This window comes from Myotis lucifugus, unplaced genomic scaffold (assembly GCF_000147115.1).
Source record: "Myotis lucifugus unplaced genomic scaffold, Myoluc2.0 scaffold_219, whole genome shotgun sequence".
In the NCBI taxonomy this organism is placed as follows: Eukaryota; Metazoa; Chordata; class Mammalia; order Chiroptera; family Vespertilionidae; genus Myotis; species Myotis lucifugus.
In genome coordinates this window covers 783,304-808,356 of record NW_005871267.1, presented here as the reverse complement: position 1 = coordinate 808,356, position 25,053 = coordinate 783,304, and the positions used below count along the sequence as shown (strand labels likewise).

Sequence of the window (25,053 nt, the reverse complement as noted above, 5' to 3'; positions counted from 1 at the left end):
GCTCATAAATGTGTTATATTTTTTAAAGGAGGAAATTGTATAGACTTAAAACCCTTCAGTCAAGAATCAACTAAAACGTCACTCATACTATTGAGAGGGAATTTCCTACTCAATCAGCTTTGCCGGTAATTAGAAATACTCGATTCTCTCAGCTTACCATTATGGATGTGAGGGGAGGTAACCAGAAACACTTTGAAAACATGGCAGGATATCTGGGTGAAAATAAGAAGCCAGAAGTCCATATCTTGAACAGCTATTAGCAGACAAAAACTGTTAAAACTATATTCCCCCAAACAACTCATGCCTCCTCTAATAGTATAGGTTATTTTCCAGAACTACTATAAAGCAGTGATAAATCTGTATTGAAAAGATGAAAATAAATAAAAGTTTGTGCCTTAGAAGATCTGATAAATTGCCTAATAATCCCAAGTATCTTTTAATAAACACATTTTTTTATTTTGACTTAGATTAAGGAATTACCCAGAAAGAAGAGATAAAATATCTTATGAATAAAAGTATTTACTATATTATTTTGATTTTTATATGAGGTATAATATACACACCACAAAGGATACATATCTTAAGTGTACAGTTCAATAAATTCTTACTTATGTATATACCCATGTAATCACCACTCAGATCAAGATATAGAACATTCCCAGCAGGCTCCTTTGTCTTCAATGTCAATAGCAGTGAGACCTCCAGCTTGTCCCCCAACCCTAGGTAACCACTCCTCTCATTTCTATCACCATAGATTAGTTTTGTGTGTTCCAGAATTTTATATAAGCTGACTAATACTAGCATATAGTTTTTGTATTTCTGTGTATGTTCCTTTTACTCTATATATTATTTCTGTAAGATCTACAAGATTTATTTCAAGTAGTAGGTATACTTTTCTTCTCTTTGTGACATTCCATTGTATTAATATTCTACAATTTATCTACTCTCTGATGGGCCTTTAGTTTATTTCCTATTTTTAGATATTATGAATGAAATTGCTATAAAACAATATTTTACATGTCTTTTGGTATACAGGTAAACACATTTCTCTGAGTGTGAAATTGCTGGTTAGATATTTATTTTTAATAGGAAAAATATTACAGAGTGGCCTACGTATCAGTCAATAAAGAAATCTTTATGTAAATTATAATACTTGCTTTCTAAAAACTTTAATAATATAAATTATAATGTATAGTAATAGATGCTGTGGAGGGCCTGAGGGATCCTAGACTGTGAGAGGGAGCAGGCTCAGCTAAGGGACACCCCCCGCGCCCCAAGTGGATGAATTTCATGCACCGGGCCTCTAGTATGGGATAAAAACCATCTCATCCTGGAATGTTAAAAAAAAAAGTAATTCCAAACACAGTTATAGCCAAGTTTCTGACATATTTTCTTTAGTGATGCCTATCTATCATGTAATCTACCTAATCTATCTATCATCATCTATAGTAAAGTTATGAAGATAGTTTTGGCCCATATCCACAAACAGAAACCTAAAATATTAATTAAGAAGTCAGAGCATATATGTAAATATTGATTATAAGTAATACAAGGCTTTTTTTCTCATTATCTTTTCAGCTCAAGATGATTAACTAGAAGGGAATGATTGATGAAAATGGAAACTTTAAAGCTAAGGACTGGCAGACTTGTGCAAAGTAAAGTAGCCAGTACCACTCACTGTTTTCCCCTCTTAGGGAGCTTTTTTGTTGACGTGCAAACCATTCATTGAATCAATAAACATGTGTTAAGCAGCATCCTCTATGCACTATGATCCTAGGGGTGGGGTGGGGGTGGGGGCAAAAAAAGATGAATGACACAAATTACTTTGAGGGGATAATAAAATTACTATTATAATAGTAAAGGAAATTAGGTAAATCAATGTATAATATAATACAGTACAGCAACAGTTTGAGCAAAAATACCAAGAAATAATAGATATACATAAGGAGGATCAAATGCAGACGTGGGGTCCATAAATGGGAAGGTTTGAGCAGTGGAACACAATCAGAAACATACTACTTTACCATTTCTACTTCAAAAAGCAGCAACAAAATCTATATTAAAAGGCTGTAAAAAGCAGTAACAAAAAGTAATGAAGGTAGTTGCTAGGGCTCACTGCCCAGGAGTTTTTTAGCATTGCTTATCTGAAGAAGAAATAAGTGTAACTGAACAAACTTGTCAGCTTGTTATCAAATACAAAAATCATGTCAGTACTAGTTGAAATATTTCACAGAATCCAAATACAAAACTGTAACAGACTGTAGCACTCTGCTTTTTCTCACCTGCCTTAATGAATGTACCACATGGAGCTTTCTGAGTCAGAATTGTTGGCAGGGGAGAAACTCTAACCTTGGCACAAGAGGAAGCCTGGTGTTTTTAGAAAACACATAGATATTTTTGAGAATAAAGAAAATAAAGTGTGATCTGGTAAAATATAAAGAACCATAGTTGACTCACACTGAAAATTCAGACTGTGCTCTCTCCGATTTTCTCCCCTTATTTCATGATGTAATTACTCTCTTCTGTGGATTCCTAATTTTGTTGGCATCTAAAGGGAATAAGACAGGTACTCTCTAGTCTTCAAACCTGTAGCATTCATATATGTAAAATAACAATTTCTGGATGATCTCTGATTAACCACAATATATGGGTCCTGGATCTTTGCCTTCCATTATAAATAGTTTCAGATGGAAGTCCTAACTCTATCTTTACTATAAAAACCCAAGTTGCTTTGTTCAACTCTGAAACAGTGGTGAATTCAGTGAAAAAAATATCTTGATGTCTAACTAAAGTTGGTTATATTATTTGAAAGACTCTTTGGTTGACTTGCTGATTTGGTAAGTGCAGGGGTACTATAAATTCAAAAGCATGTTTTGGACTATTACCTTAGCCAACCATTTAGTTTTTCTCTCTTCAATGAAAGTTGTTAACTCATCAAAATAGACAGGATTTGTGAAAAAAAATTATTGAGTGTCTATGACAGGCGTTGTACTATGCTCAATACATATATTGTTGCATTTAGTCCTAAAGAAACACACACACCTATTAAGTAAGTATTGTTCCCATTTTACAGAGGAGGAGACTGTAAATCAGAAAAAGGTAACTTTCATTGTATTGCTATTGAAAGTGATAGAGCTGGTGTTTAAACTCAGGCCAAATCACCCCTGAAGATGGCCAGTAGGTATTCTCCTGACGCTTCCTTTTGGTAACACAAGAGAGCCAACTGAATGAATGTGTACACGCAAACACCTGCAGACACTGGGAAAAGTTAAGTGATGATAGATAGGTAAATTGATAGATAGATAGATAGATAGATAGATAGATAGATAGATAGATAACAATGTTAAGATTGTTAGCCTAGCATCCTTTCTATATAACCATATCTACATAGCCATCTTATTTTTATGCTTACTGAATAAGCCTTTTAAATACATTCTAAATCCTACGCCACATAAAAATAATTGCAGAAAGAGGCTTTCATGTGTTCTGATTATTAACAAGATGGTAAGACATTTGCAAAGGAAAGTACACACTATAGTACCTTCCAGCAAGTAATTATAAAAAAAAATCTCAGAAACTTAAATTAAACTGCTATTTAAAGTTTAAACTGCTATTTGAAGCTTAGTTTCTGTGTGTAACTTTTTCCATAGCATGTAATGTTCATGAATCTTGAGGGGGCATGGTGTTTCATATTCAAATATCAAGATTCTCACAAACTCACAAACCATGAGCCTGAGTGCAATAAAAAGTAGAGTAATTATCCCAAAAAACAAGAACCAGAATGTGATATTTCAAAACTAACAATGGAAAAACATAAATGATCAATTTTCTTTTCCAGTCACCCAAATCACCTCAAGATAAATGGTGTTGTATAATTAAATCGAGGAAAGTTTACTTTGCTCAGATCCATGGGGAGCAGTAAATCTTTTACACTTATTGAATTTCTGTTAATTAGGTATCCATGGAAGGCACTGCTTTTATTAAAAATGGTTGTAGGGCTTTAAAAAAAGAAAAGAACACTGTTCAGGTGAATTTAGGAAAATTTTAGTCAAGTATCAAAGAAAAAGAAAAGGGCACTTGTTTTTACACCCTTTTCAAAATAAGCTCAAAAGGAAATAAAGACACTGCAGCATCCTGCTGAATTGGCAAGCAGAAACAGCCAATGTTGAGCATATGCTAGTGTTAGGTGGTAAGACAGGTTTAAAATACAGTCCTCACCCACCAAAAAAGCACAGTTTAGCTACCAGGATACTTGGAATGAGGAAAAAGGCAATTATAATTGTCTAGCGTTTGCATCATGTAGAGAATTGTGCTGTCATTTGCTCTTTCTGAACCTCCCTTTCCTCTTCGGTAAAGAATCAAAATAAGATACTATATTGCAAGATTTTTGCCAGGATCACATGAAATAAGGAATGTAAAAACACTTTGAAAACTTTAAGGTGCTATAAAAATATAGGGTATTTTTATTACTTTGTAGAGTGAAAATTATTCAGAGCCAAAAGAAGTGTATAGCAGGGTGAAAACAAGAGAGGCCAGAAGGGTTGGAATAATCCACTTAGGAAAATCAACATTTCACATGTTCTCACTCATATGTGGAATCTAATGAACAATATAAACTAATGAACAAAAATAGACCCAGAAACACAGACACATTGAACAGACTGTAAAACTTCAGAGGGAAGGCAGGGGAGGGTGGAGAGGGGGAAGAGATCAACCAATGAACTCATATGGGTATATGCATAACCCATAGACACAGACAATAGGGTAGTGAAGGCTTGGGGGAAGAGAGTGTGGGAGAGGGCAATGGAGGAAAAAAAGACATGTAATACTTCCAACAATAAATGTTTATTTTAAAAAGTCCACATTTTAAGGAGTTCTGGTCTATCTCACCGATCAGATCAACTCGATGAGGCAGTAACTGGCAGTGTGACAAAGGGTATGGGAATCCTTGTCCTTTTTTCTCATCATTCAATGGGCAGGGCTACTCTGGACAATGAAGAGAGAAAAAGCAGATGGGGAAACCTTTAGCTGCTGCTTTCAATCTGTATGGGCTCTGCTTCACCCTAGAAATGGAAGTTCAAGGTTGCTTTATCCTCCAAACTCCAAAATGAAAATGGTCTGCTGTGGACAGGAGAATTACACTGACGGGGGTTCTTATTCAGTACTAGAGGACCGGTGTATGAATTCGTGCAAGGGTGGGGTCCGTCTGGCCCATCCCAATCGGCCGGGTTGGGGGAGGTGCCTCAGGCAATTGGTGGGCTGTCCCCCCCGCCCCCCAGTCAAACACCTGGTCGAATTCCCGATCAAGGGGACAATTTGCATATTAGTCTTTTATTATATAGGATTACTTGAGGATCTCTTTTTCAAAGCATCATCTTAATAGACAAGCTCCTCTCAAGAGTGACCTTTTGCCCTTGGAGGTAGATGGAATGCTTTCAGGAGCCCATAATGTCCTACCCACCTCGAAGCAATCCTTGACTTAAGTGCCATACTGAATGGCATCATTGCTTTTACCACTCTATCCACACCCAAATGAATGGTTATATGCAACCTCAACATAGCAAAGGACATGGGACAGACATCAAAGAAATACAGTGAAGTAGGACTGGAATTTAGAAAGGGCCACAGTAACTTTTCATATTCTTCCTACCTGTCAAGCACTGTGGTAGTTATTTGACTAACATTCCTCTTTTCATTTTTATAACAATCCTGTGAGCATATTTTCTTTACTTATCTCAACGCTTTCAGATGAGGGAAATTAAGTTCGGAAAGGTGAAGTTGCTTAGGTAATGACCACTGGAGTCAGGAATCCAATCAAATCCAGGGTTCACGTTCCTGTCACTGTAACACTTCTTAGATGTTAAGTTTTTGTATTCATTTTTGGTTTGGTTTTGTTTTGTATTAGCAGCAGGAAAAATCTTATGGAGAAACTCAACTGTAAAACAGACATACAAGTAGTTAATCTGATTGAGAGGGAGGTCACAAAGAGTGGGCCTTTATATATAACTCCTCAACACCCCTGCATTTTCCCCTATGACATTTTATTCAAAGCTATGTCTCTTTCTAGAACTCAGGAAACCACTCAACTCACCAAGCTAACTGTGCCATTTCCCTGGAAACTGGTCTTGGTAAGAGCAGGGAGGGGAATAGGATGGCATGAATAGAATGAAGCTACCGAAAGGAAGATGGAAGCCACAGGAAGGAGACGAGAATGGGGTCACAAATTCAATTTGCCCACTTCACTGTTCAGCTTATGATCAGTCTGGCTTTACGGAACTCAATGTCATTTATGCTAATGATTTAAATGCAAATTTATTTTGACCAGCATTCTCTCAAATTATGAATCATACATTTTCCTAGTCACACCTGACATTAAAGAAATGTCTGACTTATAATTGCTTCATTTGTCCTTAAAGAAGAAAGATGAATAAATGCATTTTAAAGGAACCACTAATGAGTAAAACAGCATTTTAATTAATGTGACTTTAATTAAAAAAATAAATTTATTCACAAGATCCTAAGTGACTTTTTCCTACCTCCTCTAGGCTAAAGAGCAGTGTTAAATATTTCAGCCCATTAGGTTTTAAAGTTTAAAGTGACTAAAAAGTTGGATTCCTGAGTCCATATTACATTACACTCACAATGGGAAATTAATAGCTCATAAATAAACCTTCTGTTAAAAGCAAATCACATCAAACATTCCCCTGGAGTAAGCATATTTAAAAATAGGACTTATTCCATTTCTGTTCTCTGTCCCAGGTGAGCACAGCCCAATAAAGGAACAAAGCAGGTGCTATGGACCAGAGCAACTTGGGAACCAAAGGTACATGCACTGGCAGCTTCAACTTCTCATTCACTGTATTATTTTTTATCCTAGCCGAGGGCATAAAGTCTTGCCTGAGCAAATGTGACATGAATCCACAAAATTGGATGAGAAAAAATCTCTTTTTAAAAAAGTGACAAATAATTAGCAAACAATAGTTTCAAAGAAGATCCTTCTATGAAATGGGACTAAGTCAAGTTTCTCTTTCTGCAGCTGAAGCCAGAACATGTACTGTAAGAATATTGTAATAAGCCCTAGCCAGTTTGGCTCAGTGGATAAAGTGTCAGCCTGCAGATTTGAGAGTCCCGGGTGTGATTCTGGTCAAGGGCACATGCCTGGGTTTCGGTCTCAATCCCCAGTAGGGGGAGTGTAGGAGGCAGCTGATCAATGATTCTCTCTCATTATTGATGTTTCTATCTCTCTCTCCCTCTCCTTTCCTCTCTGAAATCAATAAAAATATATATTAAAAAAGAATATTATAATAATATAGGAAAGCAGATTTAACTTGTGTCCCTAGAACAAGTTGAGAGAAAGCATTGGTCTTCAGGCTCATAATTCAGATTCAGCAAACTAGTGCCCAATCTTCAAACAGCATGAACTCAATGAAAATGCTAATCTTTGATATGCCAAGCCAATGTATTGTAATTAGAATTATTGTTTCTACTTCAGTTAGTGGTTCTTGAAGTTTAATGTGCATAATTACCACCAAATGGTGCTAATTTAAAGTGGGGATATAAAACTGAAACTTATGAACACAAACAACAGTGTGGTGGTGGCCAGAGGGAGGGGGCAAAAGGCAGTCCTAATATAAGATGAGAGAAGATTTGACTTTGGGTGGTGGGCATATGGTGCTATATATAGATTTTGTAACTTAGAAATCCACACATGAAACCTATGTTCATGTTGACCAATGTCATCCCAATAAAATTTAATTTAAAAAAAAAGTATGGAATCCCAAGCCCCATTCCAAGCTTCTATTTCAATGGGCCTGGGATAGGGATTCATAAACTCTATTCACCCATGTGATTCTAAAGCAAGTTGTCTGATGACCATGAGGAAACATGGTCCTATAATTATTTTTCTTCCTGCATATATGCTTTAGTAGAAAATCTGGAAAATACAAATTCTGACAAGAAAACATAACCACTTATAGTCCTACCACTTGACATACTATAGTTAAATCAACATAATGACAGTGGGCAGAGGACCTGAACAGACACTTCTCCAAAGTGGACATACAAATGGCCAATAGACATATGGAAAGTTACTCAACATCACTAATCATCAGAGAAATGCAAATTAAAATCACATTGAGATATCACCTCACATCTGTCAGAATGACTATCATCAACAAATCAACAAACATATTGGCAAGGATGTGGAGAAAAGGGAACCCTCATGCACTGTTGGTGGGACTGCAAATTGGTGCAGCCACTGTGGCAAACACTATAAGATCCTCAAAAAATTAAAACTAGAACTACCTTATGACCCACGATTCCACTTCTGAGTATCCAAAGAAATCCAAAACATGAATCTGTAAAGATATATGCATCCTTATGTCAACTGCAGCATTATTTACAAAAACTGAGACATGGAAGCCACCTGTGTTGATCAGCAGACAAGTGGGTAAAGAAAATGTGATACATACATACATGGGACTATTACTCAGCCATATAAAGGAATGAAATCTTACTAATTGCAACAACATGGATGGACCTAGAGAGTATTATCCTAAGTGAAATAAGTCAGACAAAGACAAGTACTGTATGATTTCACTTACACGTGGAATCCAAAGAATAAAATAAACAAACAAGCAATATAGAAACAGTTTCATAGATACAGAGAACAAACTGAAGAGGGAAGGGTTGGGGCAAGGGAGAAGGGTTGGGGGAAGAGAGAAGGGTTGGGGGACTGGGTGAAAAAGGTGAAGGGATTAAGAAGTACAAATTGGTAGTTACAAAATAGTCACAGGGATATGAAGTAGAGCATAGGGAATATAGTCAATAATATTGTAATAACTATGTATGATGACAAGTGGGTACTGGGCTTATCAGGAGGATCACTTCGTAAATTATATAAATATCTAACCAGCAAGCTTTATACTTGAAGCTAATATAATTATGAATGTCAACTGTAACTGAAAATTTAAAAAAATACTTTTTAAAAAACAGTACAGTGGATTCTAGGGGTGTGTGTGTGTGTGTGTGTGTGTGTGTGTGTGTGTATGTGTGTAAAATTTTCCAGTTTTCTTCATGCTGTATATATTACCTGTAATACTGTACATCTAATTTAACATTACAGCACCAGAATTTTTCCTAAAGTTGTTAAAAACTGCCTGTGCTGAGTATAATTTTTTCCCCTCAAGATTTGAAGGCAGTGTTCCATGGTCTTTTAATGCAGTGTTGCTAATGAAAAGTCTAATGATAAATTTCTGGTTGCTTCAAAGGTGGCTTTTTGTAAATCTCTGAAAATTTAGGGGATTTTATCTTCATCTTCTCAAATTCATTAGCCTGTGTTATATAAGTAAAATTAACCTACAAAATTAGAGGGATTACACAAATGGAATTTTGCTAAACATTTTCTATATTTTTGTGTGTTCATTTCAAAATAGATCTTAGAGATTTTTTTCCATGTTAGTATATTTCAATCTCCCTCATTTTAATGGCTAAATAGCATTGCATTTTATCGATATCACAAAATCTGTTTAACTCCTTCCAAACTGATAGCTAAATTCCTAATTTTACCCAATGAAAATCAATGCTGCAATAAACATGCTTGGATATATCTTAGAAACATGTCAAATATGTGTACAATATTTATGCCTGAGCATAAATTTTTTTGTTGAAAGGATGTGTATATTAACATTTTATCTTACTCGGTTACTGTTGCAAATCTGGAAATTGTACACTAAGATTGTGTTGATGAAATTTGTTGGAAATGCTCTAAGGATTAATACTTATGAGTGGGTGTCAAAAGAAGACAAAGTACAATTAAGTTGTAGACTTCAGTGAAACCCTTTCAACCCTGGAGCTAAAATACCTTTAAAAATGTTCCCTACTGGGGCAAGAGAACTATAGCCTGCCATCCACCAGTCATTGGATGGGTCAGGGAAAAATCATAATCCTGGCAATGTGGGTCCCTTTCATCCCCAGAGAGGCATCCAACTTTAATGTGTCAGCTGCCAAATCTCAGCAGCTGAGATAATGAGTATTTCAGTACTTGGGGCAGCAGGGATCTGGCCAGTGAACCAAAGCACCCACTACTGTGCACCCCTTTGTGCTGTTTATATCCACCTGTCTTATATAAATTTTGATAGCAACTCTTTTTTTAAAAAATCTTTACTGTCAAGACTATACTTTCAGGGATCATTTCTATAGTTCTTTACTAAAAAATCTTTATTGTCTAAAGTATTACATATAGTATTACATATGTCTCCTTTTCCCCCCATTGACCTCTCCCTGGCCACCCCCACCTCCCAGAACAGGCTCTCACCCCCCTAGTGTCTGTGTCCATTGGTTATGCTTATATGCATGCACACAAGTCCTTTGGTTGATCTCTTAACCAACGCCCCTCCCCCCACTTGATGGTCTGTCCGATGTTTCTCTGTCTCTGTATCTATTTTTGCTCATCAGTTTATGTTGTTCACTATAGTCCACAAATGAGTGAGATCATATGATATTTATCTTTCTCTGACTGGCTTATTTCACTTAGCATAATGTTCTCCATGTCCATCTGTGATGTTGCAAATGGTAAGAGTTCTTTCTTTTTTATAGCAGCATAGTTAATCTAGTACTCCTCTTTTGCTTAGGAAAATTTATGGGATAAATATCAGTGGAATGTATTACAGTTTCTCAAGTCACAAATGATCATTCTCCCCTCTTTAACTTTCTTCTAGATACACCTCACCTTTCATGAGTACCTCCATTGGCCAAGATAAGTTACCTGGTAGAGTGACCCAGAACCTTCATTCACTGGGCATCACAAAGTTCTAGTCCTCAAATAAAAATATTACTCCTTTAAACTTCTAAGTAAGACCCCTAAATTTCAGAGCCAAGAACTGTGGGGATGGCAAGCACTTATTTCATGAGTGGCTCACTGAGAGTGATAGTAAGTAGAGTCACTTCTTTATCTAACATTTTGTTTCTTGCTCATGTATTCTACCTGTTAGAGACACAACACCACATACTGGTCATTAGTTTGGAGCATGCACACCATTGTAGAAAATGGTACCCATGTTCTTAAGGTATCATCTGCAAACTGGTGGTACAGCTGCACCTTCACCAGAACTCTATAGATCAGTTCTGAATAGTGTAGTGTGTAATTAAACAAGTGGATCCCATACTCATATACTTCTACCTCCTTTGCTTGGAAAAAGGATCATAGGTTGGTATATCAAACATTCTATAAACCCTCAAAGTACTTCTGGCTATAGTCCCAAAAGTAAGAAAGAAATGCATAATCAAAATTAAGATTGCATAATCAAACAAGATGAGTTCTGCCCCTTCAAGGACAAAAGTTATCAATGATACTAACATGAAACCAAGTGGCTGTTTGACCTTCTTGAGGAATGGTGCCATATTAGGGCTAAAAGTTGGTCTTATGTTGGAGATTTAGACTATGGCTTGATCAAGCATGGTGAATGGGAGCTCATATTGTGAGGCACATACGTAGTCTTTATCTTTGCTTTCATGGCAATTTCATTCGCTTACAACTTGTGCCAACACTGGAGTAGCCAATGATAGATGTTTTCTGATGTCAAATGAGTGAATTATTTTTCTACCTATATTTTTAGGGCTTCTTTTATGGTGAATGTTTGTTTTGTTTTGTTTTTGATGTACATATATATAAATATCGTCATACTTTATGTCCTCTCCACTAGATCAGTCCTCATGCCTCTTACTCAGGCCTTTTTTATCTCAGTCTTCCATGCTTTTAATTCTCAATTCCACTGGCCAACGAACCAAGCCATTTGCCATTTTTTCTGTCATTCCACATGGCTACTTTTCTTTTCCTACCAAGTGGTTAGCAGATATCCTCTGTGGAAAAGATTGTTGGTCACTCAATAATGGGGTCTTGAAGGAGGAGAATGATATGCTCCCCACCAAGGAACTCATGGCCAGGTACTCTGACCATGGGAAATCCAACAGGCAATCCCCCTTGTGAAGCCTCTGTTCCCTCCACCTCACTTGATGGGCCTGCAGACGGGTTAAAGGGCCCATTCAGACATCTCAGCTTTCAACAATAAACAACACTAGGAGATATATGTGCTCCTTTGTCTCCCAAGGTAGAGGCTGTATTCCAAAGTCATGTTTCAAAGGGGAGAGAGGAGAAACTTGTATTTTTTGGACCTTTTGGTGGACAGGTGATAATATTCTCACAATTCCTGACACCAGGATGAAAGGAAAACAGGTAATGCCTTCCAGTGTATCTGAGGCCACTACCATCAAAATGCCTACCCAGGTCTGACTATATGGTTGAATCAATTCAATCCCCTATAAGCTTCCATTGTTATGCCCCCCTCCCCCATTACCTAATGTATTATCAGTATAGACGTATTGTGTTTATGCCTCCCTATTCTCCTTTGCCCATAGACCTGACATGAATTGATGCAGTTAAGGCCATCTTACTGGGGCATGTGAAAGACTATGAACTTACCCCACTTCTGTACCTAGTGCTGCTGTGCCATCAAAGTTAACCACCCTCAATGCCAAATTTTAGGAAGCCAAGTTCTTTATGAGACCATTTCTCCACTCAATAAGCCCCATCTGGTCTGTACACAAGTTTCAGTATGTAGGGACTCACCTTTGACTATTGATAACTCAATTCCATAGTCCCACCATTGACACATAAAATACTAAACATTGTTCTTGTCAGAGAGGCTATTGCTCAGGTTGACGGAACTTAGTATGCAGCATCACAAATAGCCTTTTCATGATCTGTCTCCACCCCAATTATCAGGATCAATTTGAATTTATGTGGAACGACTTACAATATACAATATGCTTTTATGTCTTCCCATAGACTGCCTCAATCCCCTGCTTATCTGTCATCAATAAATAGACAATAACCTGGGAAAAGTTCCATTTCCAGAGAGAACAGTAGCCTTCCACTATATGACATCTCCTGGTGGGCCCAGTCAAGTTCATCACCTATTCAGGACTGGATGCCATCTTTACCCACATGCGACAATATGACTGGGTCATTAATACAGATAAGGTTCAAGAACCTAGTACCCAAATGAAATTCCTGGGCATAATCTTGGAAGAGGCACAATGACTCTTCCAGAGAAGACAAGTACCAAGCATTTGGCTCTCCCAGCTCCCACAAATAAAAAAGGAGAAGAGCCCCCAGTGGACAATATAATTTGCTCCCCCTGCCCAGGCCCCATCAATTATCAATTTCTATTTAAGTTACAGCTTTCAATGATGTCTCAGTTTGCCAGTTGGAGCTTAAGGCAGAAGGGCACTGCCAATGGTTAGACTGAGGTGCTTTGGGAGTTGTATATTTTCAGAGTCTGTTTAAAGGTACACATTTTTGATAGACACTTCTTGGCCTGTTATTGTGCCTTGGTGAATACTAAGTTCATGATGAATGGCTATGAAGTAACCTTGCAACCAGAAATCCCAATCATGTTGTAGGTCCAAACAGAGTCCTCAAATCCCTGGTAGGGCAACTAAGGAATTCTCTCTAGTGAAATGAAATTGGTACATACAGAAATGGGTGAAATCAGGCCGGGCTGGGGTCTCACAACATCAAGAATGTCCCTCTGCTCCCAAGCACATTGCTCAAGGAGCTGCACCCTCCCTAGCTCAGTGGAAACTTTCTAGACCACACATTGGTCTGGTTGACTGATGTCTCTTCACGGTTAACTTCTACTAGGATGGAAAAGAATACAAGTGTCATCCAACCTGAGCAAGACCTGTCCCTTACTTAGAACAGTAAAGGATGGTCCGCACAATGGTCAGAACCTTATGAGGTATGGATGGATCCCAATAAATGAGATGGGCTCTATTTCACTGACCCTTGAGGCTGTGGTGAATGGCCTGGCTGTTTGGTCAAGCCACTATCAAGTCTCAGACTGCTATATAAATAAGTCCTCCAACTCCCTGTGGGGATAAGAGATTTGTATAAAAAATTAGCTCTATTTCTAATAAGCTTTTTGTTACCTGTGTATATGTTCACCGGAGAAGCTCTGTCAAAGGGCAACATAATCAATGTGCAAACCATGTTTGTCTGCTAAACACGATTTAACCCAGAAGAAGCAGGTGTGAGAATTATTGCCTCTTAGATCCTTGAGAGTTCATGGAAATTCAGACACCATCCTAGAATGGCCTGCATGTATGGACTGTCTCTGTGGTCTGAATATGGCAAAACAGAATGAAAAAGCTGTTTCTCTGTGGAAAAAGTTAAAATATTGACCAGGGACAAATCTCTTAAGTCAGTTCTTGACAAATAGATCACATTGGGCTTTATCCTATCCAGAGCATTCCACTAGATCTTAACTACATTTAACACTTTCTCCAGGTTTGGCCTAGGCATCCTGTGCATTCCAATGACTTGAGTCACAGGAGATCATATTTGTTTCCTGTTCAGGTTTCCTGAGCACACTGTATCTCATAATGGCCCCAAATTATAGGGCAAGATACACATCAGTGGGTCCAATCACAGGGGATACAATCAATTCTTCATGTTCTCTATCACCTCAAGTTGCAGAGGTGACTGAGCATTTTAATGTTCAATTAAAAGAGAGGCTTACATGGCGAATGGGAGGGGTAAAGGTAATTTCAGCCTGGACTACAAATCTCAGGCAATCAGTCTGGGTCTCAGTGCACCAGTTCCCTGAAAGGGTGCTGCTCATTTATGCTATATGATTGACCAGGCTGTCTGACCTCTTCCTTCAATTGTACATCCTTCTTTTATAATTATTGACAGCTTGGTCTCTGTAGGGGAGCCTGCAAGAACCCTTCTTCCCCTTCGACCCCTACCTGAAGATTCAAATCAATGGGATATTACAATGGTTATTAAACAATGAGGAGTGTGAGACAGTAACCTCCTACTCCATTTATCACCCAGGTGCAGAGGATGAATTCTTGCCAACAAGGACTTCAAAAGTAATGATCATCAATTTGAGGTCTCTAGTTCCACATTCTTCTTAAGGTATCCCTAACACTTTGTTCTATGGAGCCTCATGAGATCAATATCAGTATATAAAATAGAAATATTTATTGACCTTCAAAAGCATTCAAGCCAGAAAATTTGGAGACATCACCCCAGAGGATAGGTTAAGAGTGCTATCCTTGCCAATGGTAAGGATATGTCACCCACTACCCAACCCCACAAATAAACATTTGATTGCTGTGCCACTGAACACCAGGAACGGGCATTTCTCTAATCACCGACCCGATACTTCAGGTGCCCCAACCTTATTAAACTGCACTGATGCTTTACCGCCACTAGACTCTGACACTGCAGAAGCAAAATGCCTCCCTAAATATCCCTAATATCAAGTTTTCCCTATCAGAGGTAGGAGCAACTGGAACATCTAGGAAAGGGAGCCTAGGTTTCACTGTGGAAGCTACAGTGGGGCCTTGACTTACGAGTGTCCCGACTAACGAGTTTTTTGAGATACCAGCTGTCTCTCGGCCAATTTTTTTTGCATTGAGTTTATAGAGTAATTTGAGTTAAGGAGCTCCTTAACAAGCTCGGTCTCAGAACGAATTAAACTCGTAAGTCAAGGCCACACTGTATTTAGGTACGGAGAATGGCAGTCTTCTCCGGCACTCACTCCAGCTCTACACAGACTCCTCAATTCCACTCAAGAATTCTGCCTCCCAGGGGGCACTTTTAGCTGGTTTATCCTTATAGTAGTCACTGATTCTACCCTCTCAACACGTTGTGTACCCTCTTGGGATATTATTTTGTTTGCAAAACAAAACAAAACAAAACAAAAAACAGACCTTCACCTGTCTTCCTCTTATCAATGTAACATGTACAAATGAGGCATTAGTAGGAGACATCCAAGTACAGTGAGGCCTTGACTTACGAGTGTCCCGACTAATGAGCTTTTTGAGATACCAGCTGTCTCTCCTCCGATTTTTTGCACTGAGTTGATAGAGTAATTTGAGTTAACGAACTTCTTAAGGAGCTCCTTAATGAGCTTGGTCTCAGAATGAATTAAACTCGTAAGTCAAGGCCCCACTGTATTAAAAAGAAGTTCTCCACTATGCTGAGTTAGGTGGGAGCTCCAAAAGCAGGCAGATCCCAGTTATTTGAGGGAATTGAGAGGTGACATTACCAACTCTTTGATTATAGGTGTGTTCTATATGGTTATCCCCATTGTCAGAGTCCTTCAATTAAAAATTGTTTTGCAAAACATGTCCCTGACCCTCGCTGAGGTCATTAATGATACTACTTCAGCTGTGGCCAGCCAAGGATGGGTGAGTCTGTGTAATTTACAGCACCTATTTTTCACCTGGATCTATAAAACTGGCAAACACTTATGAAACTCTCAAGGGCTATAGGACATCTCTCCCCGACTTGGGAATGTTTGGGGTTCATGCTCTCTGCACTCCTCCAGGGATGTCTGATCATCCTGTTTTAAGTGGTCCTGATTATAGCCCTGGTCCACTGATGCCTCAGAATAATTAACCAATTATTGTCACACCTGCTTAAAGTCCGACCTATTTGGGCTCATAATGGGACAACCTATCTTCCTTGCTCTGACCAGAAAAATCAAGGGTAGAATTGAAGAGTCTGGCTCCAGGCCAAAATCCTGTGACATTTTTTAGGCCCTACTTTCAGGTTTTGTTTTGCTTTTACCAATGGCACTAAAAATATTCCTAAATTGAGGGGCAAATCTAGTGTATCAGCTGGTATCTATAGGCTCAAACATATTTCATTTGGGGGTAGAGGAGAACATTTTCCAGGTCATTACTTCTTCAACTAGGTTATCATAAAGCAAACTTGTAAATATTGAAGTTCTAAGAAAAGTTTTAGTCTATAACTCTGATCTGAGGCTGGTTGACTTTGTTAACTATCTGTCTTTATCTCCATTGTTGCCTGTCCTATTAGCTATACTGAAAGCTTCTCCTCTACCTATATGTTAGGAGTTGCGTTTGACTTCAAAAGGCTCTGATGAAGTTCTACTTCTTACATGAGGCCATGAGAAATTCCAGGGATCTAGTAGTTCCCAAAGAAACTGATGAAAATTAATTTTAAAACCAAGTATTTGAAATCTTTAAATAGTACAACAGACAGCAAGTTAAAAATTTTTTCAAGACAATCTACTAAAACTTGATAAGAATTCTGAGAGTTTGTGGCAGTTGAACTGAGACCTGTATCCTTGTTTCCCACCATGTTTAGTGAGATGGAAACTCTTCTTAGGCTGGTGCAGCCAAGAGGTCTATGACCCTACATATTTGAGATTGAGACTTTTATTACTATACTAGTAATGCATGAAATTCATCACTCAGGGAGGGTGGGTCCCTCGGGGGATGTCTGACTGATGAGGAGTGGGCCTAAGCCGGCAGTTGGACATCCTTAGTGCTGCCGCGGAGGCGGGAGAGGCTCCCACCACTGCCGCTGCGCTTGCCAGCCATGAGCCCAGCTCAGGGCTTCTGGCTGAGTGGCACTCCCCCTGTGGGAGTGCATTGACCACCAGGGAGCAGCTCCTGCATTGAGCATCTGCCCCCTGGTGGTCAGTGTGCGTCATAGCGACTGGTCGTTCCGCCATTCGGCCAATTTGCATATTAGCCTTTTATTATATAGGAAATATTCCCGGTGTCTCATTTAAAGTTTTATTCTTAACATTCTATTTTTTCCTCATTTTACTATTATTTATCATATCTTATTTGTTAGCATTTATCTATTACATCTTTTACATCATTCTTTTCAATTAAAAAAATTTCTCTTAGGTGTGTTCTATTAAACAGCATATGTCTTCAAGATGGGATAAATTTTAAGAGTTTAGCCAGAAGAATTAATCATACCTAGATCTATTTTCTGTGCTCTGGCTGCTCACTCTAACCTCTCTGGCTAAGATATAAATGTCTTAAAATGTTCTGGTCTGCTAATGGTGCCCTGTCTTGTTTCTGGCCCCATGATAGGTTTATTCTAGAAGGATAGAAAGACAGGCAGATAAAAATATGTCCATCCTAGATATCCTATATAATAAAAGCCTAATATACAAATAGACCAAATGGCAAAATGACCAGTCACTATGACGTGCACTGACTACCAGGGGGCAGATTCTCAATGCAGGAGCTGCCCCCAGCCTGCAGACCCCAGGCTAGCCAAGGCAGGTGCCAGCAGGGGCCCTCTGATCACCCTGCCAGTCGCCCCACAGATCAGCCCTGATCGCCAGCCAGGCCTAGGGACCCTACCCATGCATAAATTTTGTGCACTGGGCCTCTAGTAGATATATAAAGACACAAATATTTTTCTCTGTTGATTCAATGCATTGGGATGAGAAAGAAGAAAATAGGTGGGTTTATTCTGTCTTCTTGATCTACTCTCTTAGCTCTTCCTTAAAAAATTATGACCTTTGGTTCACAAAGAGAATAAATGATTTGTCCAAATTCACAGAGCTAATTAACATTAGAAAGAAAACTAAGGCAATGGGCTTTTAATTTCTATCCAAGAGCCATTCAAACTACAGTGTGCCTTTAATATTACATCTCTAAAATGTATAGCACATAAAGAATTAAATAAAAACATAATGGTTATGAAAAAGCCCTTCTAAATGACATTTATAAATAATGCTGAGAATTGAAATGTAGAAATTGTTACAAATGCTCTCCACTTACAAAAGTAGAAACAGCTCCCTCTTAATAAAACCAATGCATTAGAAAGTCAATATATGTCCTATTGATGTGCTCGTGAGAAGTAGAGACTGAGTTACAAAGATCAATCAGCAACTATTCAATGCAGGATTTCAAGTGGACATCATTAGCCCAGCTTCAGCAAACCAATCTATAGGTGTTCTGCCTTTAAATCATCCACAATGCTCAGGCTTTTGTTTCTTCCTGAATTAGCTAAACTTTCCTTGCTGTTTCATATTATTTTTAATCAAATTTCACTTCTATTTATCTCTAACCTGTCTATTGACCCTGAGTTTATAGGAAGGACTCAAACATGACTGAAATTGAAAGCCACAGAAGGCGGCAAAGTTGGATCGTTTTTATTGAAGCACTCAGAAGATTAACCACATGACCCTGTGATTTATAATAGCAGTTTATAAGCCAAGGAGTTTCATACAATTGGATAGATTTCACAAATGTCCTCCACATCAGAATTCACAAAAGCTGTCTTTTTCTACTAATCATTTTTACTAGTGTAGTTATTGTTAATGGACAAATAAAAGGAAAATTACATTGAGATTAACATGCCAGATTTTAGCTCTAAACTTTTTATGTTCCTGAGAATAAACTCTCAGTAGAAACATCGGTTCAGCTTTAAAGTATAAGCTGAACACGACGAATAAATAAATAACCTGAGTAATTTTTCCTAAGAAGGATCTAGAATAGGAGTAAAATTAAAATGACCTTGTGAGATTGGAAAATGTCCTACAAAAGAAGGATGCAGTTAGAAGGGGGAAAAAAGTGTCAAGAGATGATTCTAGGAAAAAAGAAGATAACAAAATATTGTTTAACTAAAATATAACCTAGGAAAAAAATATGAGTCAGTCCTCTTTTCATACACTACTGATGTCCAAAATATATAGAGAAGAAAAGAATATGCTTTTTCATGGAGTATAATTACATATGGTCCTTATGTCCCATGTCAATTCACAAAGCTGCGAGACTCACAATAAAGCCCAAGTTACTTTGCACATACATATAAAGTAAAAAAGATGAAACATTTACAAAGTTATTTTTACTCTTTAAATATTAAAAAAAAACTGACTCAAATTTATAATATACCTAAGAAAAGGAGAATGAATATATAAAATTTCACAGAGTACAAATTAATGGTTGTTTTTGTTTATACTTGTCAATTAATATCCTTCCTATTTGCTAAAGAACTGAAACAATTTATAAATCATATGTAACAAGAAATTGTAAAATACTGGTGGAATTCTTTTTTTGCTCCACCCTCTCCTCCTACCCTTGCCAGAGATACTCACCCTGTAGCACAGGAATTGCACCGGTTAGTGCAGGGACAGAAAACCATTTATAATAGAGCATCTATATTCCCAACCCCAGAGTGTGAGGAAGCCCACTTATTCCATGAGACACTCAGCATGCTTCTAGGTTCTATGGAAGCTACATTAGATAGTTATTTTTACTACTAGAGGACCGGTTCATGAAATTCGTGCACGGGTAGGGTCTCTAGGCCTGGCCGGCAATCAGGGCCGATTGGGGTCTTCCGGCTGCCAGCTGTGGCCTTCCTTCATTCCACGCCACCCCCCTGGTGGTCAGCGCAACTCACAGTGAGCGATCAAACTCCTGGTCTCTTGGTCAAACTCCTGAGGGGACACTTTGCATATTAGCCTTTTATATATACAGATTGTGAAACATAAAAGGGAGGAAAATAAGAAAAGATTTTGAAAAGAAAGGCTACTATTAGGAGCTGGGAGTATAGCTCTTAGTCCTTTCTTGCCTCCATCCAATCTCCCTGGAGAATGGGAAAACAGCATCAGCTATATGTCTCCCGATAAATGGGGTGAAGTTGAATAAAGAGAGGGGGTCTGCTTCCCCTCTTGTGATTTCTGAAGGCTGACAATGTATTAGTCCATGGGAGGTAGCAGAGCACATAGTACTGGCCAGGTGGCTACTGAGCCAAGCACAGGAAAACAAACTCAGAGAAGATTTTTAAGGGGATGTTGCTGGCAGGGTCCAAATGTAGACACAGCTGTCTCCTTATCTTTCTGTAATAGAGAGGGCCAAGGCAAAGCTGCCCCAGGAGACATGGACAAATGCCTAAAACCATACCACACCTGTCAGACCAAACCAGACTGAGTCAGGGGATCTCTTTCCTTACCCACTGCCCATCACATGAGCAGAGACTTCTTTCCTTCCTGCCGTCCTAACTATAAGCAAGCATGACGGTGACACCAGGAGTATAGAGACTCACAATAAAGAAATGCAGAAGTTCAGGAAAGAGAGATGTTGAAATCTGAAGAACGAGTAAATGATTATATCAAACATATTACTATACACATAAGAGAAACATAAATTTTAATAACTGGATTAACTGTGGCTATTGTTGCCATGGAGAAAGTAAATTATATAGTGATAAAGGCTGTGGATAAAATATAAACTAGAGCAGGGTAAGTTGGATAGACGTGGAGAAGGGGAGGGGAGGTGGCATACCAAAGTTTTGCTTTCAGAACTATTTTATTTGATAAAAAGCTTCAAAGTAAAGCTATTTCAGATGTAAAAAAAATACTAAACTTTCATTCTCACTCCTTCCACTCCCCTAATTTTCCTCAAGCAGTATACTGCCTATGCCTGCTGAAGGCAAAGGCGTTTTACAAAGAGGTTTGGAAAAGAAAACCCCACAGATTAATATTTCAGCATGTTCTCTCACTATATCAATATTACGGTTTACACCAAAGAAAGGGATCTTTCATGAGTGTTAATTCCCTCATTCATGCTCACTGACATACTATTATTTTTAAATAACTCTCTTCATAAAGATAGCAAAACCGTGTGTGTGTGTGTGTGTGTGTGTGTGTGTGTGTGTGTGTGTGTGTGTAGTGACCATGAAACATTTGGAAATGACAGCCAGCTTTGTTAGTAAGGTGACTATATATCTACATTAACACCATCACTTGAAATAGCATCCATGCTTAATATAACGGCATCAACCTAAAGAAAGATCTGTAAGAGAGATCTGAAACCTGCCCTGAGCATCTGTCATAGAATCATTCTGGAAAATAAGCAAAATAAAACTGGGAGGCCGGAAATATCTTGAGCAATCAAAGGATTGTTTGTGAAATGTAGCATTTCCTTTAAGATTATTGTAAACGAGAGTGCTACGCTGGAAAAATGTATTGAAATGGAAATGTTGCCCCCACTCTCACACCCCGCCCCATGTCTACTTTGTAAGCCTTTGCCTCAGATGTGTGGTGTGACAGAAAAGCATAAAGAACCTGGAGTCAAAGTTTGTTGCTGTGTTTCAAAATTTCCTTAGCCGTTTGACAAGAAAAAACTAATAGTGTGTGCATGCATGTGTGTGTGTGTGTGTGTGAATGTGTGTGCACGTACGTGCTTGGGTATGAGTACAGGGAGGAGATGGGAAGGCTTTGTGGTGGGGGCCGGGGGGAGAGGGGGAAGAGAGGCTAATCCAGCCAGGAAAGAAGTGGGCAGTGATGCAAGAGTAATGAGGACCCATACAGCACCAGGTTTTGACAACACACTGATAAAGGACAGAAGTCGGAGGAAATTGCTGTGATGTACATAGGAGTCAAATTTAAGGGGGAAACGTCTCAGTCTCATCAAATAGTTTATGCCACTAATGTAAAGTGTGTCAAAATATAATTTTTCAGATGTTAAGAAACATAAATCTCACACAAATAGGGAACGTGTGTCAACTCATTAATGAGGTTATCATCAGAATGATATAGCTGGCTCAAAGGATGATAAAGAAACTCATGCACACATAGTCGATGAAGAAGAAATGGAGAATTCCAGAATAAAATTGCTGAGTTACAAAACCACTTAATGTTGTCTTTCAGGACATTGAAAAGCCATCTATAGAATTACCTTCTTTATGAAACAGAAATACTATCTCTTTACAATAGAATATTTTCAACTTACTGGATATTTTATAATATACTATCTATTCTTATGAGGTTATAAAAGGTCCTATTCAGTAGAAAATGCTGGATCGAATAAATATACTTCCTTCTGGAGAATCAAAAAACCCTTTTTAAAGAGACTTGACTTGGGGTGGTGAACACACAATGCAATATACAGATAATCTATTGTAGAATTGTATACCTGAAAGCTATATCATTTTATTGACAACGTCACCCCAGTAAATTCAACATTTTAAAAAAAGAATAGCCTTTATATAAAAAGCTCCAGCATGACAATGAAGGTCATGTAGTAGTCAACTTTTTTGCCTTATTTCCAAGTTTTGTACAGGTAGAAGTTATAGACCCCCTCGTAGCTATGGGGATGGCTACAATGGGCTATAGCTATAGTGGGCAGGTCAGCAGAAGGTTGGCACAATCCCAGGAGCAGGACTGGGAGAAAACTCAACTAACCACTGTTAATTTTTTACAAGTCAGGCAAGATAGGATTTGGATATAAACTTAGCAAAGAATAATAACAAGTAAATGTGATACTTTCTACAACCTACACTTATGTCTAAAATATATTCTCAATAACCCAATTATATGCCAAAGGTTGGCAAGGAACACATAAGAACCGAGAAGAAAATCAATATAAAATTTTGACTTTCTTAAAAATGATGGTATTTATTATAGATTATGGTTGTTACAATAACAATGTGGACTGAGTGGAATGAATTGGAGACAACATCATGATATGATAAAAGCAGTCCAGCCTATCAGAGGTTGTGAAAAGTTTGCTTCTTTGATTTTGGCTTACAGCATAAAATAGCCTGACACTATGACAATGGCATTCATCAGCTTGTCAAACATTTTCCATGTTTCCTCTGGCAAGACCAGCTTGATGCCAATTTTAATTCTACAAAGTGAAATTAAATCAAATATTTGAAAGCATATTTTTGAAGAAACCAAAGGTTGTTTGGAAAAAATAAAATAATGTCTATAGTCTTAGAAAAAACCATTAGATCATGGGGAGAATGTTTTAAAAGCTACACACACACACACACACACACACACACACAAATCTCATCTAAAAACTCATTTTAAAAAATATGTGAACTAGGAAAAAAGGAAAAAAGAGGGAGGAAAGGCACATGCATCAGTTTTGCCCAGAAATATTTGGATGCAACAAAGGAAATTCCAGCTCAACCCAGACAAATAGGTAAATGGGGGGAATTAGAATTTTCCAGTCCTGCCTAACTTGACCCACTCTTTTAGACAAGCCCCTGGGGCTGTGCAGTCACAGATTTCTCTAGGGAGCACTGCCCACCAAACATGCTAATTGCAGTAAGTATATATTCTCTTCCCTTTGGGGTTGGGAGGCATAAGGTGGGACAGCCTGGTCACCTTTCAATATTCCTGACTGCAAAGGATCTTCTGTAAACATCAAAAGAAAAAATTTCATAGCATTCGGCAAAAATAAATAAATAATGATAATAAACAATGAAGCTCATGCGTATTCTGCAACCCCTGAATTTCCAAGGCCCAGGTGATCTCAGTCATCAGAGAAAGTGCAGGCATAAAGGGCAAGACCTCAGGAGTGCACACCTGCCTTGAGGGAACTTGAAATTAAATGATAGCTTTCCACAGACACGGGAGCTCTGAAAGACTCTGCAAGTGCAGAAATGTATTAATTCTTGGGGGGATATTTCCGATGCGGTGTGCAAGCAATTTAGCTGCTTGACTCCCACAGATGTTAATGGTGGCTATGCAGTTAGATTCTAATCCGCCACTTTCGACCTGGACCCTACAGCTTTCTTTTCTTGCTATAGACTTAGTTCATTTGTGGCTGATGGAGAGAGAAAAATAAATAAATAAAAGAAACCATTTGGCTTGCAGCATCAGGCACCGATACACAAAACTGATACCTATTTTTTGCCAAAACCGGTTTGGCTCAGTGGATAGAGCGTCGGCCTGCGGACTGAAAGGTCCCAGGTTTGATTCCGGTCAAGGGCATGTACCTGGGTTGCGGGCACATCCCCAGTGGGAGATGTGCAGGAGGCAGCTGGTCGGTGTTTCTCTCTCATCGATGTTTCTAACTCTCTCTCTCTCTCTCCCTTCCTCTCTGTAAAAAAATCAATAAAATATATAAAAAAAAAAAACCTGATACCTATTTTTTAACTTAGAAATAGCTGTCTGTGAATTTTTGCTGAGGCCAAACTGTGTAAAAGATTTTTTAAAATATACATGTTTTGGCCTGGCCAGTGTGGTTCAGTGATTGAGCATCAACCTATGAACCAGGAGGTCACAGTTCGATTCCCAGTCAGGGTACATGCCCAGGTTGTGCGCTCGATGATCCCCAGTAGGGGGCGTGTAGGAGGCAGCCAATCAATGACTCTCTCTCATCATTGATGTTTCTATCTCTCTCTCCCTCTCTCTTCCTCTCTGAAATCATATATATATATATATATATATATATATATATATATAT

General features: G+C 38.3%; 1 pseudogene; it reads left to right on the top strand.

The window, feature by feature from the left end:
• The first annotated feature begins 10,169 nt into the window (after nucleotides 1-10,169).
• LOC111827776 lies at nucleotides 10,170-10,243 on the top strand (annotated as a pseudogene).
• The last annotated feature ends 14,810 nt before the right edge of the window (nucleotides 10,244-25,053 follow it).